The sequence below is a fragment of the Cavia porcellus genome, unplaced genomic scaffold, assembly GCF_034190915.1.
Source record: "Cavia porcellus strain 051 isolate PalLab524CR breed Dunkin Hartley unplaced genomic scaffold, mCavPor4.1 scaffold_1, whole genome shotgun sequence".
Lineage (NCBI taxonomy): Eukaryota > Metazoa > Chordata > Mammalia > Rodentia > Caviidae > Cavia > Cavia porcellus.
Window position 1 is genome coordinate 87,195,438 of NW_026947484.1, and position 20,596 is coordinate 87,216,033.

Sequence of the window (20,596 nt, forward strand, 5' to 3'; positions counted from 1 at the left end):
AGATGAACTTAGTTCTCAGGATGAAAATTTTTAAAAAGGTTTCTTGAAAAGTGAATGTTTATAAATGAACGGTGTGAAAATACAAAGGACTTATGCCAAGATTTATTTAAACTCAAATTTCTGCTTCTTTTGGAAAAGCAAAGTCCTTTATTTATTCTTTTGTCTATTTAAAGACACATAATTTTTAAAAATTTATGTAAATATTTTCATGCAAAGACTTTTATTCTGCAAAAATTTATATTCATCTGTGGAAGGAAGTTTTTAAGTTTAGCTATAAGGACAAATGTGGGGAGCATCTTCTAGAATATGTGGAAATGTGCAAAAACAGCACAATACTGCATTTGAATTCACTTTATTAAAACTGTCTAAAAGTTAAAAACAGAAAATGGAATACTGTTTAATTTGACAACTTATTAAACTATTAAAATATTCCAAAGTTGGTGTTTGTTTTATTTCTATACTCACTTCTGATTAATGCGAGGTTAAGTCAGAATTTAGTTGCCACATTGAACAAAACCTTTCTTGCATTTGATTGCAATATAGTCTTTCAATTGATACTAGTAAAATCTTTTGAAACAATAAATTGTCTGATTTTAAAATAACCCTTTTCTAAATATGTTCTATAGTTGACCTTTTTTAGAACCAGCTAAAGTTATGATTAGAAGTGCAGTTTTTGATCTCTTTCTCAGCTACAGAATATTAAAAGTTTAATCTTTGGAGACCAAAAATAGAGATGATGCATATTTAACAGGAAGCTTTGCAAATTATTTGACTCACATGTGGGCTGAAATTGAATATTGTTTTATTAGTTGATGAGACTTCCAATTGAGATTTGAAATTGAGAATAATTTTGGATAACAGAATCAAAAATTTTTTTCCAAGATTTTTGTTTGTCATGGAAATGCATGTTAAATATTTTGGGTACAAAAAATATAAAATTTTTACAGATATGTACATACAAGTGGGACTGAAATGTAGAGATAATGCAAAATTCATTAGTAGTTGGATTAATACTAGTCAAAATATTATCTACTAAATTTTAAATTTAAAATAAAATGATAATACTACTGTGGGAAAAGGAAAGATTTTTTATTGAAATATGAGTAATTATAGAATTTTTGAAATTTTTTGCAACATCTATTAAAATTAATCTGTTTCAATCAACTTTTTACAGAAATCCTAACCTTAACTCTTTAATAAAAATGAAAAGCTCAATAATTAAGAAAACTGACTCAAAACTATATTCAAAAGTTGACCAAATTTGGCACAGAATGCCTTCCATTAATTGGCATTCTGTCATAGAACAAATGTACATTTCTTGGCCTTCAGACTACATAATGATGCTTTGTTTAAAGTGATTTTAGCAAAAACTCTTGTGGCAAGATTGCAGTGTGCACTGCCATCTTAACTCTGGGTGTCACACCCGTTGGTTATTGCTTCCATATGAGCCCTGTGCTAAAAAAGTGTACTGTTTTTCAGATCCTGAGTAAAAATATTATACATGTCAGATAACAACAGTAGCAAAAATGAATCACCAGTGAAACAAACCTATAAACTGTCTTGAATGCACCATAATGATATTTTTTATCATTAGACATAGGGAATAAATAAAAGTGAAACTATTTCTTATCCATAGATCCTAATTAATGATGTTTTAGAATCAATAGAGGCAGAGAATGAAAAATATATTTTCAGAATCTCCTTAAATGTGTTAATTGTAAAAGATATCTTTCAAAGCCAGCATCATAGATATTTCAGGAAAAGAGAGAAAAATGGAGCAAAAAATGAACAGCAACATTTCTAAAGATTGTTTAAAACCTGCACAGAACACAAGTAGGGGTGATTAAGAGCTGACCTGAGATTATTAGGCTATGTTGGAGAAACGGACCAAGTAAAATGAATAAATTGCTGTGAAATTCAGTGAAGCCCAACCAGAAGCAGCAATGCAATGATAAATCCTAGGATGAAGTTTAAATTTTATTGTAGTTTCTCTCTCTCATTTCCTGCACACAGTCATTACCTACTGCCTTGTGTGGAGGTCTGCAAAAGAGCTGGCAGTCTGGAGAGAAGGCTGATCAGAGTGTGACCCAAAATCCCTGGAGAGAAGGAGTGACATAATCAGGAGGTCAGACAGGCTCACTGTCTGCTTTAAAAACCTCCTTCTCCCTCTTTCCTTCAGCCTTTGTCTGGCACACAGGGTGTTAACAGAAAATTTATGCAGATTGTGTCTTCTTAATACTGGTACTTTCTAGGAGTTTAAAGGTTAATTTCTCACTGGAGATTTTGCCTGTTTTAATTGCAGAAATACTGTTACCTGCAGTGATTTTTTAAAAGCACAAATCTTCTTTGTTTTATGATTTCTCCTCACTCATCTTCTTAAGCCTGAGTTCAGTTTGAATTTCTGTTTTTTCCTAATATACATGAGCAAACTTTCTAGACAATACTTCTGAGGCATGTGATCACATCTCAAGCTAGATAGACACTGACAAGTACAACATGAAACAACAAATCTAGATATTTGAACAATATATGGTTTATTAATACTGAAGGAACAAATGCCTAATGTATGTGTGTGTGTGTGTCCGTGTGTGTGTGTGTGTGTGTGTGTGTGTGTATGTGTGTAAATCAAGCTATAACTACCTCTGCTCTAATGGCAGGAGAATCCATAGCATAAATCCTTTCTTATCATAAAAATTGGAAAACTAGTCAACACAGTAAGAAAAACACTGTGTTTTGATACTGAACAAAATGTGACAAACACTGTAAACACGAAAAGAAGAGAATCTAAGGTGAACCCTATAATCACTCTGATATTTTGTACAATAGCATATGAAGGAGGAACTCAACATTTTGCTGAGTTCAGGAAACAAAGATCAGAATTTATAGGGGATAAAGTAAAGATTTATATACTGGGAGGATATATATAAACTAAAGTTTCAGAAATCTGTGTGAATATTCCTTTGAGTCTATAATAGATTCTATAATCCGCTTGAATCTCTAATAAACTGGACAGGCAGACATGCCAAAGACCTGAAAAAGAGCTACTAGAAAATTATTAACTGAAAAACTACCAGTGCCCTTACATGGTTATCATACCCTCAATTTTTGAACAGCAAGATGAAACAGACCTCATTATACTTTTGTAATATTCTGTCGGTAGCCCCAAAAGATAATGCGTTTGTTGTAGGTAAGAGTTAGACTTAGAGTCAGTAAGACTGATTTAATAGCCACACAAGAAAAAGTTAGACCTGGTCTTGAAAATATGAATTACATCCCAATATCATTTCATTTCCAGGGAAAGAAAATAATACCTTAAAATAATTATAAAGTGCACATGCTCAAATTGAAACAATCTCCAGAGGCAACAATGAGTAAAGTACCTCAATGTAGAGAAAAATCAGAAAATAGAAATACCAGAGTGTACATATGATAAAATCAGCAAAAAGCACTCTAAAGCAGTTATAATAAATTTGCTAAGATTTTAAAAAGATACAGACTTTCTGAATTGTCAAATTAAAAATATAAAGTCTAAATGAAAACAAAATATATAGATTAGAAAACAAAATACTTTTCAGTATTTTAAAATATAAACTAAATGTGCACAACAGAAACGTGGCTATGTCAAAGAAATTACCAGTGAACATGAAGGAGTAGGAATAGAAATGAGAAAACACTCTACCATCTGTCGTTGATTTGTCATGTATAAATCTTAGTGTACACTTAATTATTTTGCTTTTCAAATTTAAAAACTGAACAGAGCCTCAGTGAACTTTGGGACATCAAGTGAAATAACATGACTTAGAAGACTGCCTTGAAAAGTAAGCATGGGACAAAACAATTTATGGAATACTCAAAATTTTTGGTTGAATTAATTATATCCTCCAGATTAAGTTATATTATTGTCAATGGTTTGAAAGAAGAGGTTTATTTCTCTATTTCTTCTGATTTCTACTCCATTCTTTCACTTTAACTGTAAGTAGACTTTCAGATCACTAACATGTATAAGGAAAAGCAGTAGATATCCAACCTATAGCAACACATTTAAACAACTGTGGCTATGGTATAGTATTTACAATACTCTCATTTCAAGGAAAATTAATTTATATGTGTAGCATGATCAGTGAAATTTCTGAACTTTCTTTTCTGAATATCCTTGATTACCTTTCTATGTTATTCAACATTTTGTACATATTTTTTCATACGAACTCTCCTTTTTTTAGGAGAGATTGTTTTGATCTTTGCTAGTGATGAACAGAAATTCCTGGGATGTTTTATTTTTTTTACTATTTTTGTAAACACTCTTTCCTTCAAATCATTTATGACTATATATTAGTGTTGTGGCCAGGATAATGAAGATCTTCTGGGACTCTGCCAGTGTGACACCGCCATGTGGATTGAGTCCTTGCTGTGTACCCTGATAAAGGATAAGTTAAGGAGACTTGAGAGAAAAAAAGGAACAAATCTTTTTTGAGAGTCAAAATGGCCTCTGCAGGGCCATCAGGAAAGCAGAAAATGAAAGATACATAAAATTATGACAAATATTCTAAAGCAAAGCATGTAGTATGCCACTGGAAGAGGATGCATATTTTATGAAGCTGGATATTTTTAAATCTAAGAAAGTAAGAAAAGTCCAGCGCAGTACAGATTTTAAAGTGTAGTGATTAATGGGCACATCAATTACAGTTCCATATACCATATTAAGTATGCTCACAAAATGATAAGCATAATGAAGTATTTTGAAGTGAGAAATATTTTGAAGGAAGTTAACAGCTATCTGCCCTTTTACTGTAATAATTTTTAAATTGTATTTATATATGAAATTTATAAATCCTTCATTTTCTTTTAAATAAAAAATTGAGGTGGAAAGTTAGTACAGTCAGTTAGGTGTGGTGGTGCATACCTGTAATCCCAGCATTAGGAAGAATGAGGCAGGAGGATCATTGAGAGTTTGAGATCTACTTGGGCAACAAAGTGAGATCAAGGTCAGCCTGACTTACAGAGTGAGATCTTGTCTCAAAAAAAAAAAAAAAAAAAATCCAAGAAATTAATATTGTTGATATATTTGGTTTATATCATAACACTTCACACTTAACTCATCCAGTGAAATGTTAATTTATAAAATGAATGATGGGTATGGTAGTGGGCCTGTAATCGCAGCACTTGGGCGGCTGAAGGAGTGTCTCTAAGGAGTTCCCAGGCAGCATGAACTACATAGTAAGTTCAAGGTCAGCCTGGACTACGCAGTGAGACCCTGTTTTACAAAAACTTAAAAAAAAAAAAAAAACAACTGTTGAAATGCCTGTCAATAAGTGGGAGTTTTAAAAAATCCATGATCAATCATGCTTTAGTATTTCCAATCACTTTTTCAAAAGTATTCTATTCATAAAATATATCAGTGGAGAACAGTATTTTCTTTACTATTTCTTAGAACTCATTCACTGCCCTTTTTTCAAATACTCTAATGATTTTCCTTTGGTGTTTATAATACACAATTTCCATTAAACAACTTAATTATTTTAGATCCTAAATATTTAGGCCCTTCTCTATTTCCATTGTCAATCCAATTGATAAAATAATCACCAGTTGTACCAATTGGTTGATAATTATATATGAACCATAAAAGTTTACTTTGATACTTGCAGTTTCCTAAAGAATAAATCATATATTTGCATTAATTATTTTAATGCATACATAAGGCAAATTATCAGTGAATTAAATATGCAAAAATTATTTATATATTAAAATCTTGTATATACACTGAGAAAAAAAATGTAACAATTTATGTGTATTCGTTAAAGAATTCTTGTCGGTTCAGATGAGAGTAATAGAATTTGTAATCTTTCATTAGGTTAAATTATATGATTAACTAGAAATGAAAACCTTTACTTCACATATACTTTGGAAGATTTCTAGCTAATATAATTACAAGCAATCTAAACTATGCCTATTAGAGCTGGTTATTATTAATAACAGTGGACAAGTGTGATCTTTTCAACAAATGTGGACAGCAAATTAGAATAAAATTGTGAACATTATTTTTCCATAATGCAATTTACCTTATGTGGTCTCTGTCAACAAGTAAGCAATGTACAAGGCAGATGGCAATGATTTCAGTGATAAAGGGAATCTCCAGTGATAATGTAATAGGAAGACATCTTACTGGAAAAAAAGTGAAATATGTGTTGACATTTGAAATGTATTTAGATATTAATTATATTTCTAAAATAAATGGTTTTTCATCTACATGTCTGCCACCACAACTGTTAAAGCATATTTCTTATTATCCATGTATGCAGTGTGAATATTAATCATTGTCTTCCCTTTAGAATTTAAGCCTCTTGAGGGCCACAACTATGAACTGTCTCTCTGTACATTTCTGGAATTGGGAAGAAGTGCTGAATCAGTAAACAGTCTACTAAGTACAGTGGCAGGAATAATGATACGTGTCTGCTTATTTCTATGTTCTAGATAATATGTCTTAAAACATGCTTAAAGTTTGTTTGCTGAACAACTCTTCAATTACCTATATAATGAAGCTGTAGAAAGAGGTGACCAAAGGTGCCTTCAGTTACTTCTAGAGAAATCTTATTTTAGCAGTGCAGCCAAATCCTCTCCAGACTACAGAACTCTCTCTGCCAAAACTTTCTTAGTAACTTACAATTCTTAAAGCTCATTTACTCCCGTTGCCACTTTAATATGTAGGTCAAACTCTTGAACTGAATTTAATATTTGCTCTGATTATGAATGATTGAGATTGAAAGATGCTTAGTTGACCAAACTCACCTTTCAAATAAGTAGAAGATAATTAAATTGAATCCTGTTTTTTAATTTCTTAATTCAAGTTCTTTTGCAATCATACTAATTATTTCTCATTTTTGTTTTCTCTCTTCAAATTGCATTTGCACATAATATTCATCTTATATTTGCTTATGTTTTCCTGCTTATTTTGTATACGTACAACTTATCTTCTCAATTAACATAGGCTATCGTGTGACCAGGGACCATTTCTCTTATTTCTGATTCTATGCACATGTGTAATTCCTACTTTCTGCTTAACCCTTCTCTGTATTCAATAGGCATGGAATAGAGGCTTGCTGGTTAATGTTTCATGAAAGCAGGATTCTTACATTGATCAGTTTTATGTGTTTGAACAGTTTTATGTGGAACATTTTCATGACAAACAATTTGAAACACTTAAATATACAAAGAAATAATTTCTCTTAAAAAGACGAGATGGGCTACAAGGTTGTTAAGTTAATTTTGATTCAACTGCAGTCCGGTATGCAGTTTTGAAGCAGCTGAGCTATTTTGCTCAAACTCCACTGACTGGAATTTGATAGGACCTTTTAGTCTTCTCAGGGCTTTAATGATATTCATGGAAAAACAGGCTGCATTTTTTAAATCTAATGAGGTGTCAGCTTCCTTAGTGACTCATTTTCTTTTTTGTCTTTCACTATTTTCCATTTTCTGCCTTGGAAACAATATAGACTAACCAAAGCATAAAGGACTATCATCAAGGGAGCATTTATGAATTTAAAACACTTGTTAAAATATTAGAACCAAAATTCAGTATTTAACAATTTTTTAACATTTTCTTCAAATTCTAATTTATTCCAAAAAATTTATATTGAAAATATATTGTGTATTTCAGCATTCATCCGATGATCTTTCAGTTACTTCAACATTTTTCCATTTTAGTTTGGTTCCCTGGTGAAATAGGCTTTAATGAACAGATACTGGGAATGTGGAGACTCAGCCTCTCTCCACTGATACTAATTTGAAATTTTCCAAAGGTCTATGTATAGGAAAATATTTGTTTCCTTTGGTTAGTGTCGTCTTAAATTTTTGTATTTTAAAATCATTTCCTGAGTTAGCAACTTTTTTACAATGTAAATATATTGACACAAATGTTATATACTGACTTAGTTACACATTGCATGTATAAATCAATAGCAAGCAGGATCCTGGAGAAGGCACCATTTTTATTTACACGGTATGATTTAGTGCAAAATTCCACAGGAGGACCCTGCTTTGAAGTGAGCGGTAACAGTGGCCCTGGATCTAGAGATCTGCTAAGTATTAATTTATTCTTGTCTTCTGTAGCATTATACTGAGTAGCATGGCATACTGAGCTATAAACTCACAGACTTCTACTCCATTTTCTGAAGTTGAGAATTTACCAGTCTTGGTTTTGATCCTTTGTTAGCAATTGCAAATATTCATAGCAGGTAAAAATCTGTGGTTTCCTACAGTCCTGATTGCAAATTGTAAACTTTGTGCTAAGTATGTACAGGTAAACACATAAAGAAGTCACTTCTATCATGAAGAAGTCTTTCTCATCACCAAAAAGTCAATTTCTTTCCAAATATTTGTAATTTCCATTTAAATTTCTACATTTATTCAAATGTGTATTTTCATAATTTTCCATAGTTGACACTTTAAAGTTTTTTCATGCATTTTAATATTATTTAATAACAAAGAATGTGGCTTATAACTCTCATTTTAATGTTTTATATTTTATAATTCTCTCTCTCCACCTCTTTCTTCTATCTACACACCACCACCACCACCACACACACACACACACACACACACAAAATAGGGTTCTCTGGAATATCAGCATTTCCCGCATAAGATAAAGATGAAACTGAAAACTTCCTATCATCTAATGACATCATAACCAATACAAAACTTTAATACATTATTCACATCTGTCCTGATGGTGAGGTTAACAATCTCAGTCCATTAGCAGTTGTACAAAAGCATAGCCATGTGGTTATATAGCACATAGCACTTGCTAAAGAAATGTGACATTATTGTTTTATGTAATTATTGTCCATCATTATTTTAGAATGTAGTTCTATTTAATAAAAATGTTTACTATTAAACAGTATATATATTTATGGGGGCATCAGCTTCATATGCTTTGTTTACATTGTTAGCTCTTGTATTTTAGTCTCATGCCACTTTTAGGAGAGCCCTCCAAATATTTAAATCTACTATTAAGTTGCCAGAGCAGTCTATCAGGTCTTGCAGCTGAAAATGACATTAAAAGCAATTGAGAACTACAAAGTTGAAAGGTCAGCAATGTTCATTGCTTATCAGTGTTTCTCATGATAATGAGTACCTTGTCTACTGCAGGCATAAAAGTATCCACTGATGCTGAGTCTACTTGAGCTCCTACCCCACCATATACACAGAGGAGACCAATGATCTGATTGCTTCCCTTATGCCCAAAGTGAGAGGGGATGAGTTTTGGCTGGAACAGTTGCCATAGACAGATTTGTAAACGGGGAATCTCTTGAGCAGAATGTTCATCTCACAAACTCACAGGCTATAAAGCAGGGCAGAGAGCACTGTGACTTGCTGGATTCCCAAATCTACAGGTCCTGGAAATTCTCAGTTATTTGGAAACACATAGGTACTGTTTTTTCTTTTTTTTTTTTTGGCTCAATTGTTGTTGTTATTGTTTTGATTTTTTTTTTTTTTTTGCTGTATTGTTTTTGTCTGTTCATTTGTTCATTTGTTTTGAAGGTGTATGGAATTTAATTCCTATTTCACATTTCTTCTTTCTATTTCTATTTTCTTTATTTAGTTGATTAGGGCCTCTTTTTCCCCCTCTTCTTTTCTTATTTTTTAAACTTGTTCCCTTATTATTTTTCTTTTGTTCTGTGGTTGGTTTGCTCAATATTTTCATCTTTTTCATTGATACATTTTTTTCTATTACTTTTATCCATTATAATTTTATTTTACTTCTTAATTCTATCCCTGCAGCAGTCTTTCTCTGTCTTTTTCTGCCTCTCTCTCTCTCTGATTACAAATTTAACTTTAAGACTTATGAATCTATAGTTAATATTTATCTAATGTGATTGAATGTTATTTTATTTTTAATAGAAGTAAAGTTCTATTGAATATACATATATAATATCTATCTCTCTATATGTTTATCATACATAAATAACTGGCTTACACTGTAACTATAGATTTTATACTACAGTGCTCATACCATAACTATATATTTGTTTTCCTTTGTTATGAGTGGCACAGTATTTATTCTTAGGACTTGTCTATCAAGTGTGTATTTGACACTATTATTGGTGCTGATTTTAATACTTTAGCCAAGGTGACATAGTTATTGTTATCAATTGGTTTTCTCTACATGCCAATATCTGGGTTACCTGATGGCCATAAACAGTACTGTAATACAGTCCTGTAGAACTGAGCTCTGAGCAAATAAATTACAATCTCTCCATCCAAATTAACTTCAGCATTTGTATCATTGTACAGAGACAAAGGCAAAGCCCTAACTGTGCCAGAGGATATTTTTGAAAGTAGTCGTTAACTAAAGAAGTCTCCATCCTAACAATAAAACTAACCATTATAATCAATCTGCAAGACTCAGCTGAGAATAAAAAAAAAAAAGAAGAAATGAGAAACAAGCCAACAAAATGCGTCCCAAAACACCTATCTCCCCCAAAGTTGATACAGGGGCACCGTGTGGAAGGACATCAAAGCCACACAGCTGAAATATCTGAAGCAATAACAGTGAAAGCAACCAAGTAGATCAATAAGGTGCAATAAGGTGTTTGGCAACTTTAAAGAAGATGTAAGATAATGATCCTAAAGAAACAAATGACTATTGAGTTTGGAAAAGACACTAATAAAAAACTAGCTAAACTAAGGAAAGATATAAAGTTGATGAATTCCCAGCATAGGAAAAAACTAGAGTCTGTAAAAAAAATTCCAAAACAAATTCAAATTATTAAATATTCTATTGAAAGTGTGGAAAACAGAAGCCACTGATGTGAGCTCAAAGTGTTACATCTAAATGATAGGATTATGGTGGGTGATGGGTTAAAGAGAAATGCATTAAAAATAACAAAAAGACAGGAAAAAATGGATCCAAGAGCTGCTAGATGATAAAAAGAATACTACTATAAGATAAATTGAAATTAGTGAAAAGTCAGAAGCCAGTACAATGTTCATAAAATCCTTGTTTTCTGAAGCAATCGTAAAAAAAAAAAAAAAAAAAAACTTTCTAAACATGGAAAAAAAAAAAAGAACATACTGATGACTGAGTCATATTGAACCTCAAATAGTGATAATCTGAAAATATCCACCACAGGACAAATCACAGTCAAATACCAGAAATATAAAACAAGTACAGAATCTTAAAAGCTGTTAAGAGAAAAGCTACAAATCATTTATAAAGGAAAACCCACTAAAATTACAGCAGACTTCTCAACACAAACTTTAAAGGCAACAAGAACATGCAACAATGTTTCAAACAATAAAATTAAACAACTTCCAACCTAGACTGACACATCCTGTAAATTCGTCTTTCAAAATTGATGGAGAAATAAGATATTCCCTTGATAATGCAAAACCTAAAGAAAATTATGATCACCAAAGTAAGAATATAGGAAATTATCCAGAGTATACTAAAAAGAGACAGTGAAGCTCACAATGTCAAAAGATCTGATAATATGAATGCATAAGGAAAAGGAAGAGAATCTGCATCAAGACAGAGGACAAGAATATAATCAAAGACAAGAATGAGCCAATACCTATCAATTATAGATGTGAATGGTTTCAACTGACCAACCAAAAGGCAGAAATTAGCAGAATGGATGAGGAAACAAGATACAACATGAAGTTGTATACAAGAAGCGCATTTAACTAAAAATGAAATTCATAGACTGAAAGTCAAGAACAGAAAATAAATTAGTTCACAGAAAATAAGTTAATACTCATAAGTTTGATCAAGTGTACATGTCTATATGATAATACAAGCAACTCTTTTGAAGAAAACAATATGCAATGTAACAATCTATGTTAAATTCCTATCATTTTGTTTTGAAAGCCTATATTGTTATTGTTTTGAGTTTTTGCTGTTGTAGTTGTCTGTTTTGGTGTGTTTTTGTTTTGTTTTGTTTTCTGTGGGTTTTTTGTCATTAAACAAAATAAATAAAAATCTGAAAAACAGAAACAAAATAAAATGAAAACAGTTTTCCATGCAATGGGAACATGTAAACAAGGAAAAGTAGCTAACCTATTTTTTGACAAATTGGAATTTATGCCAAAACTAATTAGAAGTAACAAAGAAAAGCACCATATATGTGTTTCTGGAAACCATTCAACAGGAAGTCACAACAATTATAAACATATATGCACCAAACAGTGGCATACCCATTTTCAGGAAATATATTGGACCTGAAAAATTAGAGAAGTATCAGTAACATTATAGTAGAGAAGTTTACCTCACTACTGCCATAAATTTACATATAAACTGAAAATGAAACATGAAAAAGAAATATCAGAGTTGAACCCAACCTTCAAGAAAATGAACTCAACAGTGTTCCATCTAACCAACAAACACACATTGGCCTTAGCACACACAGAATTGTTCCCAAAACAGATCACACATAAGCACACATAAGTACACAATAAAGGATGCTTAAGTAAGTTTATAAGGATTGAAATTTTATCATATATATTAGCACATAAATGTAATGAAATGAGGAACAAGTTGCTACAGAAATTATGCAAAAACATGGCAATTAAACAACACATTCTTGTGTCATCAATGGGTCATAGAAGACATTAAGAAGAGAATAAAACTGTTCCTAAAAGTAAATTACTATCCCAGTAAAACATATCAAAATTTGACTTTACAGTTTCACTATGTCCAGTTTGTTTGCTCAGTAGCCCGCTGGTCTCATCGCTCCTTTTCAGATTTGACCCGTCCAATAAACCTATACCGAATGAGGAAATCCTCCTCATCAAGAAGTATTTTTCCTTAAAAGGAGTGAGTTGTTCTGGGAGAACATGGATAGATAGCAGCAGCTTCAGAGGCTCTCTGAGAAACCACACTTAAAATCCAGGAATGGTGCCGGGCAAGAAATCCTAAGCAAGGGGAGATATACTTTGCTGACCCAGGAACAAACTAAACTAAGAGAAACCAACTGGAAATGCAATCCCAGTGATATAACAGGAACAGATAAGGTCTCAGCGTGGAAGCTGGACCCCGCACCACTGGACGCTGTGATTTGAATTTTCTGCAGATGTTGCTGCGTCCCAATCGGCATGGCAAGGGGAGAGGTGCAAAAGCTCTGAGAGTGGGAAGCGGTGAATGTAGTTCAGAGCAGGACTGGCCAGGAGCCCTGCATCCACCTGCACTGAGTGAGCACATCGGGACCCTTCCATAGAGTAGGAGGCTTCAGTTAAGGACATACTGGGACAGGGGAGACTACTTGGAACAAGATGCTGCAGTGACTTCAGTCACATATTCCCCTCTCAAGCAGGATTGGTGGGGAGTGCCTGGCCTGCATGATGCCACTGAATAAGACCCAGTAGGCTAGCCCAAGCCAGGTCCCAGCACCTAGAGGTGCACCCTAGCAGTGAAGCCTTCAGAAGGTTGACCTGGAGGGGCAGGCCCAGCATAGGCTGCCCAGGTCTATGTCTCCCTAGTTCACTGCAGTGGGTGGAAACACCTAGCCAGCACAATTCAAACAAACTGTAACTGACAAAGAAAGAAAATGGGCCTCCAATGTATGCTTGTATAAAAGGAACAAAAAATATGGGAAGAGGGAGCAACAAGAAAGGGTCCTCGGATTCCAATCCTGAGAAACATGGAATATCAGACATGGCACCAACAGACATAAAGCGCTATCTCCAGAGCCTCATAGACAAGTTCAGGAATGAAGTTATTAATGACCTGAAGCAAGATATAAGTAGAATAGTTAGAGAAATGCTAAGCACCGCCCAAGAAAAAACAGATGGTGGAATGGAAGAACAGAAAAAAGAGGAGAATTATTTGATGGAGAAAATAGAGAAAACATAGAATACGTGAAACAGATTCAAAGAGATTACCAGGAAACTAAAAACTCTACTAAAAACTGGCATAACAGCTTGAAAGAAACTAAGGATAGATTATCTGAACTGAAGGGCAGATTTGTAATATGGGAGCATCAAATGAAAATTTCTTAAAAATAACAAAACAACAAACAGCAACAATACAAAGGCTGGATGATAAGAGGACCTATAACTTAAGAATTAAGAATAAAGAAGAAGAAGTAGGGACACAAATAAATGGACTACAAAAGCTATTCACAGAAATAATCCAAGAGAATTTACCTAATTTAGCAAATGGTAAAGATACTCAGATGTCTGAGGCATACAGAACCCCAGCCACCTACAACCCAAACAGAGATACACCCAGGCATATAATAATCAAAATTCCATAAATCCAGTATAAGAACAGAATATTAAAAGCCATCAGAGACAAGAAACAGATCATTTACAAGGGAACACCCATCAGAATTAATGCAGACTTCTCAGCACAAACCATCAAATCATGAAGAGCGTGGGGGGAAATAATTCAAGCTTTGAAAGATAATAACCTCCAGCCAAGACTGATATATCCTGCACAACTGTCCCTAGAAATTGATGGAAAAACAAGGTGCTTCCAGGATAAAGAGGAACTAGAGGAATTTGCAACCACCAATTCAATTCTACAGAGAATACCGCAGGATATTCTAAAAAAGGAAAAACCAAGATTCCAGAAATAGTGGCAGAGAGGCCACAATGAATGGAGCAGAAAGCAAAATGAAGAAGACAAACTGACAACAAACGACAGAAAAAGAGCTCAACAGAAATGAGGCAGAGAAGATCAGATGGTAAGAACAGCTATTTTGGAGAAAATCATGATAGCTAGTGCTGATTTAGTATCATCTTGTTTTGAAATCCCATCAAACTTGTATTCTTCTGTCTCCATCAGTCTTAAAAGGTTATATCTTATTGGATATTATTATATATGATAATATAAGTAAAAATTTTTATAGGCAAGGAGATTGTACAGAAACCATCGTTCGTTTTCTGTTAATTGGTTCTAAATACCTGTAATAATGTCATTCTCTTGAATGGTTTTATAGTGTCTTGATATGTTTGGTGCTACAGTATACAAAGTTATACTCAAAGATTTCAAGGAAAGAAACACTATGGTAACAACTTTTATGTCAGGATATCTTGTGGTGAAACACTATTTTGCTTAAATGGTTATGCTTTGACCTGCGCTGTTCTGTTGTTATGCCCTCTTTTGTCTTAATCCCCCTTTTTTAAAAAATTATTTACTTTTTTCTTTTTATCTTTTTAATTAAGGGAAAAAATAAATACAAAATAGCAGGGTACATTATAGTAACCTACTTTGATTTCCTGTTAATTTGATTTGAAATCTTGTATTGCCCTCACCATCTTGCTTTGACTGATTTTCCCCTATTCTGCTTTGCTTGATAGTACCAAGTTCGAAAGTATAGGCAAAACTGTGAAGACCATAAGATGCATTATGATGCCCATTCCGTTTGACTATTATCTTCTTTTAAAGTCCTGTAATGTGTCCAATGCTTTGGTTTTATTCTTTACTGTTTTGTTCAGTTTTGTTATAACTGGCAATTCTTCTTAAAATAGCAAAGGGCAGTATGATAACCATTGTTCATCACCTTGTATTTTGTTTTTACATTATCTATTATGTCCATCCTTTTGATTTGACTGACTCTGTTCTGATACGTTGCATTTGGTTTTACTCTCTTCAAAAAAAGTGATACTGTGGGAGTAATAAAAACTAAAATGTGTAAATGTCATTGTACAAAAGAAAAGAAAAGAAAGTGCTCTAAAGGGTATAACTGCATATATGTTTAAGTGTATAAGATAGAGAACCATATTACTAAATTTTTTTGGAACCTTGAACAAAACCGTTTGCATTCTCACTGTTTGAAAGTCTCCTTTATATGCTTCAGTTTTGTAACTTGAACAACTATTTCTAAGATGAGAATATGTAATCTATTAACTAGTAATTTCTTACTGTTTATTTTTTAAATTTTGTATTACTTTACCCTTTTTTTGTTTTTTTTTTCTTTTTCTCTTTAAATGAAAAAAAAAATACCAAAATTTATGAGACACAATGATAGCAGGACTAAGAGGGAAATATAGCTAAGAATGCCCATCTCAAAAAAATAAAATGAGTCTACATAATATATAACCTAATTATGTATCTCAAAATGCAAGAAAAACAAGAATATTCTAAATCTGGGTCTAGTACAAGGAAGGGAATTATAAATATTGGAGCAGAAATAATAAAATAAAGACAAAAAACCCAATGAATGGCAGACCCAGTCATAAAAAATAAACTTGAACCATTGGTCGGTAAGCAGGTGTAATTCAACACCATAATATTTATAGAAATAAGTTATATATTCAAGTTTAATATCACATAGCTTCTCTTATATGAGAAAACCAAATCAAACATATGGAGAAAAGTAAAAGATAGATTATAGGTAACAAGCAGTAGGGAGATCTTTTTCAAACAAGAAGAGAAAAAAAAGAGATGGAGGGAAAGAGAAGGAAGCAAGAAAAAAGATTTTAAAAATTTATTAAAAAATGAAAATATAATTTTTACAAATGTGAAGGTTAACAAGACTTGGAGGAAGCAGAAATGGGTGGGAGGTGTAGAGGATGTAATTGTTTCATATCACAATGTAATTACAAATCTAATTGTTTCATATTACAAATATGGAAAAAAGAATCATTGTTCATTGCATATTTTGAAGGTCAATGGTGAGACTTCAAGTAAGGAAAAATTGAGTTACTTTCAAGCTGATTGTAGAGCACACTTTCTAGCCAGAACAAATCTGGCAATTTCAACAGGCAAAACAATGACATATAGAAGAAAATGCTTTGTATGTTTTTGTAAATATGCTCCATGATACTAGAATATGTATGAGATTATAAAATGACATATTTCTCAGCATGTGCACCTGTTGGTATCCGCGCATGGCTATATATGCTTGATTTTATTAATAGTCAAGGTCTCTTCTCATTCCTTTTACATTCACTTCTGTGAGAGAATATTTAAGAGTTTTAAATGAATCGTATTTGAATCAGTCTTTTTACATCTGTCTTCTGTTATCTATCTTCATTTCTCTATCACCTATCCATTTATTTTGTATTGTTGAAAGGAGAACAATTACATAGAGAACACACAATTCATAGTATTATTTATAATGATCACCCGAGGTGTCAAATACAAGGAAAGTATGGGAAATCTGCCCAAAACACTAAAGACCTAGAAAATCTAGGCCTGAGGCCCTGGATCACAAAGCAATAACCTGCATGAGTTCAGCTGAAAATCTAGAGCCCATGACAGTGGCTCTTGCAAGTCTATTTCACAGATCTGTGCTGGGAAGGCCCAAAGGTCAGTGGTGGAAGCTAGAAAGTCTGTGCCAGCAGGCTGAGAGTTCTGTACTGGAACCAAAAAGCAATTCTCAAGATAAAGACAAGGGATCTAGAAAAAAAGTATCACATCTATCCTCAGTGACAGCAAGTTTCTGAGTTCACCCAATGATAAGAACAGCTTTGTACATATCAGGAAGCCAGCCTGACAGCATGACAAATTTCCTGGGGATTAAATAGCACACATCTTTCCTTCCAGAGCTAAGAAGTGATGATCAGAGTAAGGACCAAAGCTCCCCAAACTGAACAGCAGCCATTCTCAGCAACAAGATCCTGAGCTCCTCTGATGAAAACAACTAAGTTCATATCAAGGGAGCCAGCATGACAAGCTCTTCCAGTATAATCAATGACTCCAAACAAAGACACTTAGGAGAACCCACAATGCTGCTCTTCCTCTTCAGGTTAACTTTTTATGCCACAGTCTTCAAGTGGGCCATCCAAGCTCAGCACCATGCTGATTCAGTTCAGCTGGTGTTTAAGCTGACCACCAGTTACCAATCCACTACACTTAGTTTCTCCTTAACAAGCTTTAAACATAGAGATTTTGATCTTTCTGAAGAATGACTTATTATGTTATTTCTTCTTTGAACCTCTAATTAATGAATTCTCCTCTTTATAAACTTCCTCTATTTAAGGATTAGGTTATCTGGATCCATTCTCTAACTTTCTCATTCTATTGTTTATGACTTGCAACTGTTTATACCTTTGCTATATTGCTAAGGTATGTCCTGTATTTGAGTTTCCAGGCTTTAAAATGGAACTCTAAATTATAGTTAATTCCTTCAATTCACTTAGTTCGTTGTGTCTTTTGGCATCATGATTTTTATCTATAGAAACTTTAGTTGAGCTATGATTACATGTTATATACACTTATTATTAATATTATCTTTATCCAGTTTTATCCTTGTTTGATTTAGTTATGTTTTGTGTTAGCTGTAGTTCTTATGGCTACCTTTACTCTGTTCTGACTTTGATGTTTCCTTTTTGCAGAAACTACACTGTACTGCAGCTTTGTTTACTTCACTCCAACTCGGAGTTTGACATAGAGTGTTAAAGGACAGAATGTTTGATTGAAGACAGTACATTTGTTCGCAAATATCTAGCGTATAGAAATGAGAGGCTTTGCAGAGGTGCCTAAACAAGACAATGAACCCTTGGGTTTTGTGAGAGTCCTGCAGCTTTGGGGAAAATACAACGTAGGAAACAATACTATCCCTCTCACATATAGGGCTGGGGCATCAGTCACATTCAGTCAAAGGTGTCACAGACTTTCCCTCATTTTTAATGCCTCCAGATTCTTCTTTATGCTGGAGCTGTACAGCAGTGAAGCCTGATCGAAGCATGGTCCTATCTGGCAGTGAGCCCAAGCACCATTTTTGCTGAGAGAAAGTGAATCCACACTATAAGAGCTCCTCTGGGACTATGCTCCACGTCACTGCAGTGAATAAGAAATCAGAAGTCACTACTGACAAAACTTATGTATTCAAGTTACTAGAGGAAAATAACTAAATTCATATAGATGAAGTGATCTGAGAGAATGATTGTTCCATTCACAGCCAACTGTGTTAGGACAGTAGAATACATTGCCAAGAGACCAAAGAATATATCCATAGATGGCCAATGAGAAGAAAGATTTATTATTGTATTTGGTTATAAGTAAAAAACAGATAAGGTAAGGTCAGGGTAAGTCAGACTCGCTAACAGAAAAAACGATGATCCAATGGTGATAGGCTAGACAGTCACCAGAGTGTCCAGTGATGGTGGGCCAGTACATATGGAATATTCAGTGTCAACCAGCTGAACTACAAACACTTATCCTATCTACACTGCTCTGTTTTTAAACAGTCACCACAGGGAAAGAAGTTTTATAGATTAGGCTACAAAATTAACAATAATATTATTTGGCATTGTTCCACTGTATGACTAGAATTTCCAGGTAAATCTAATATAGAATATGAGGCTGGAAGGCAGATATCATCAGTTTAGTTATTTAGCCATACCTTTTAGATACCGTTTGTCTCCATACTCCCTTTCAATGGTATCTTGACTTGGCAAGAGTCTTGTTACCGCAAAAGAGTGTCTTAGAGTGTATTGATGTATCTCAGGAAAGATACAATGATGTTCTTTAAAGGAAACCAAACAAAAATAAGTGATAGATGGCTGGAAAATACTAGGCCAACACATGCTTGGAAAATTGGGGCAGTTATCCAAATTAGTCAATAAGTTAGAAAAAACAGATCTTACAGAAATTTAGATTGAATATTCAAGGAGTAAGAAAACTATGGGCAACAATCCAATACTTATCTTAGGTCTGTGAGAGAGGCAACACTGCTTTAAGAATAACTGTAGTTCTAGCTAAACGCAGCGTTACCTGAGAGTATGATCAAAACTTTCACCAGACTTTATTTGTATTTATTTATTTCTATTTACTTATTGACATTAAGATAGGCTTTTGCTTTATAGTCCAGACTGTCCTTGAACTCACTAAGTAGTCCACAGTGGCCTTGAAATTGCAACAATTCTGCTTCAGCCTCCCAAATTCTGAGATTACAGGCCTCCACCAATATGATTGGCTGGCAGCAGGCTTTAAAATCATCCACATAGTGCTCATTTACAGGAATGCAGAATAGAAGAGTTTTAGGGTTGGGAGGATTGCACACAGATTCCAGAAAACCTAAGAGGCCAGGCAGTGAGGCCCAGAGAGGAAAGCGGTGAAGCTATGAGCAAAGACAGAAGTGCATTGGAGACCCCAGCATGGCGGGGAAGCCATGAACATGGAGCATCTGAGGGAGCTCCAGGCAGTGGGCAAAGCTACCCAAATAGATAGAGGGTGAGGGCTGCAACTGGCAGTGCTGTGGAATTCACATATTTGCTACAGGTGCCAAAGAGTTCTGATATTCAGTGTTCGTCCTGTTGTGCTTTAGTGTTGCTCTGCACTCATTCCTTTCTGTTGCCATCTTTCTTCCTTTGGGAATGAAAATGTTTAATCTCTGCAAATGAATGGTGGTGGCGTTTAATCTTCTTTTTGACTTTTGCAAAGCCTTGCAGCTAAAAGCCTTGAGTCTCAGGGAAGAATCTGAACTTGAACTTTTCTACAATGTTGGCATGATTGATACTTCGATAAGTCTTAGAATGAACTTAGAATGGACATATTTTGCATAAAGATATGTGCATGGTTATTTTCAAGGACAGGTAAAATATTAAGGCTTTGATCTAGGTGTCCCTTATGAGCCTCATCTGCCCAGTGTTGAGGTTTTTGGAAGGTGATTAATTTATAGAGCACAACACCTGAACACGCTAAGTAGTCCAC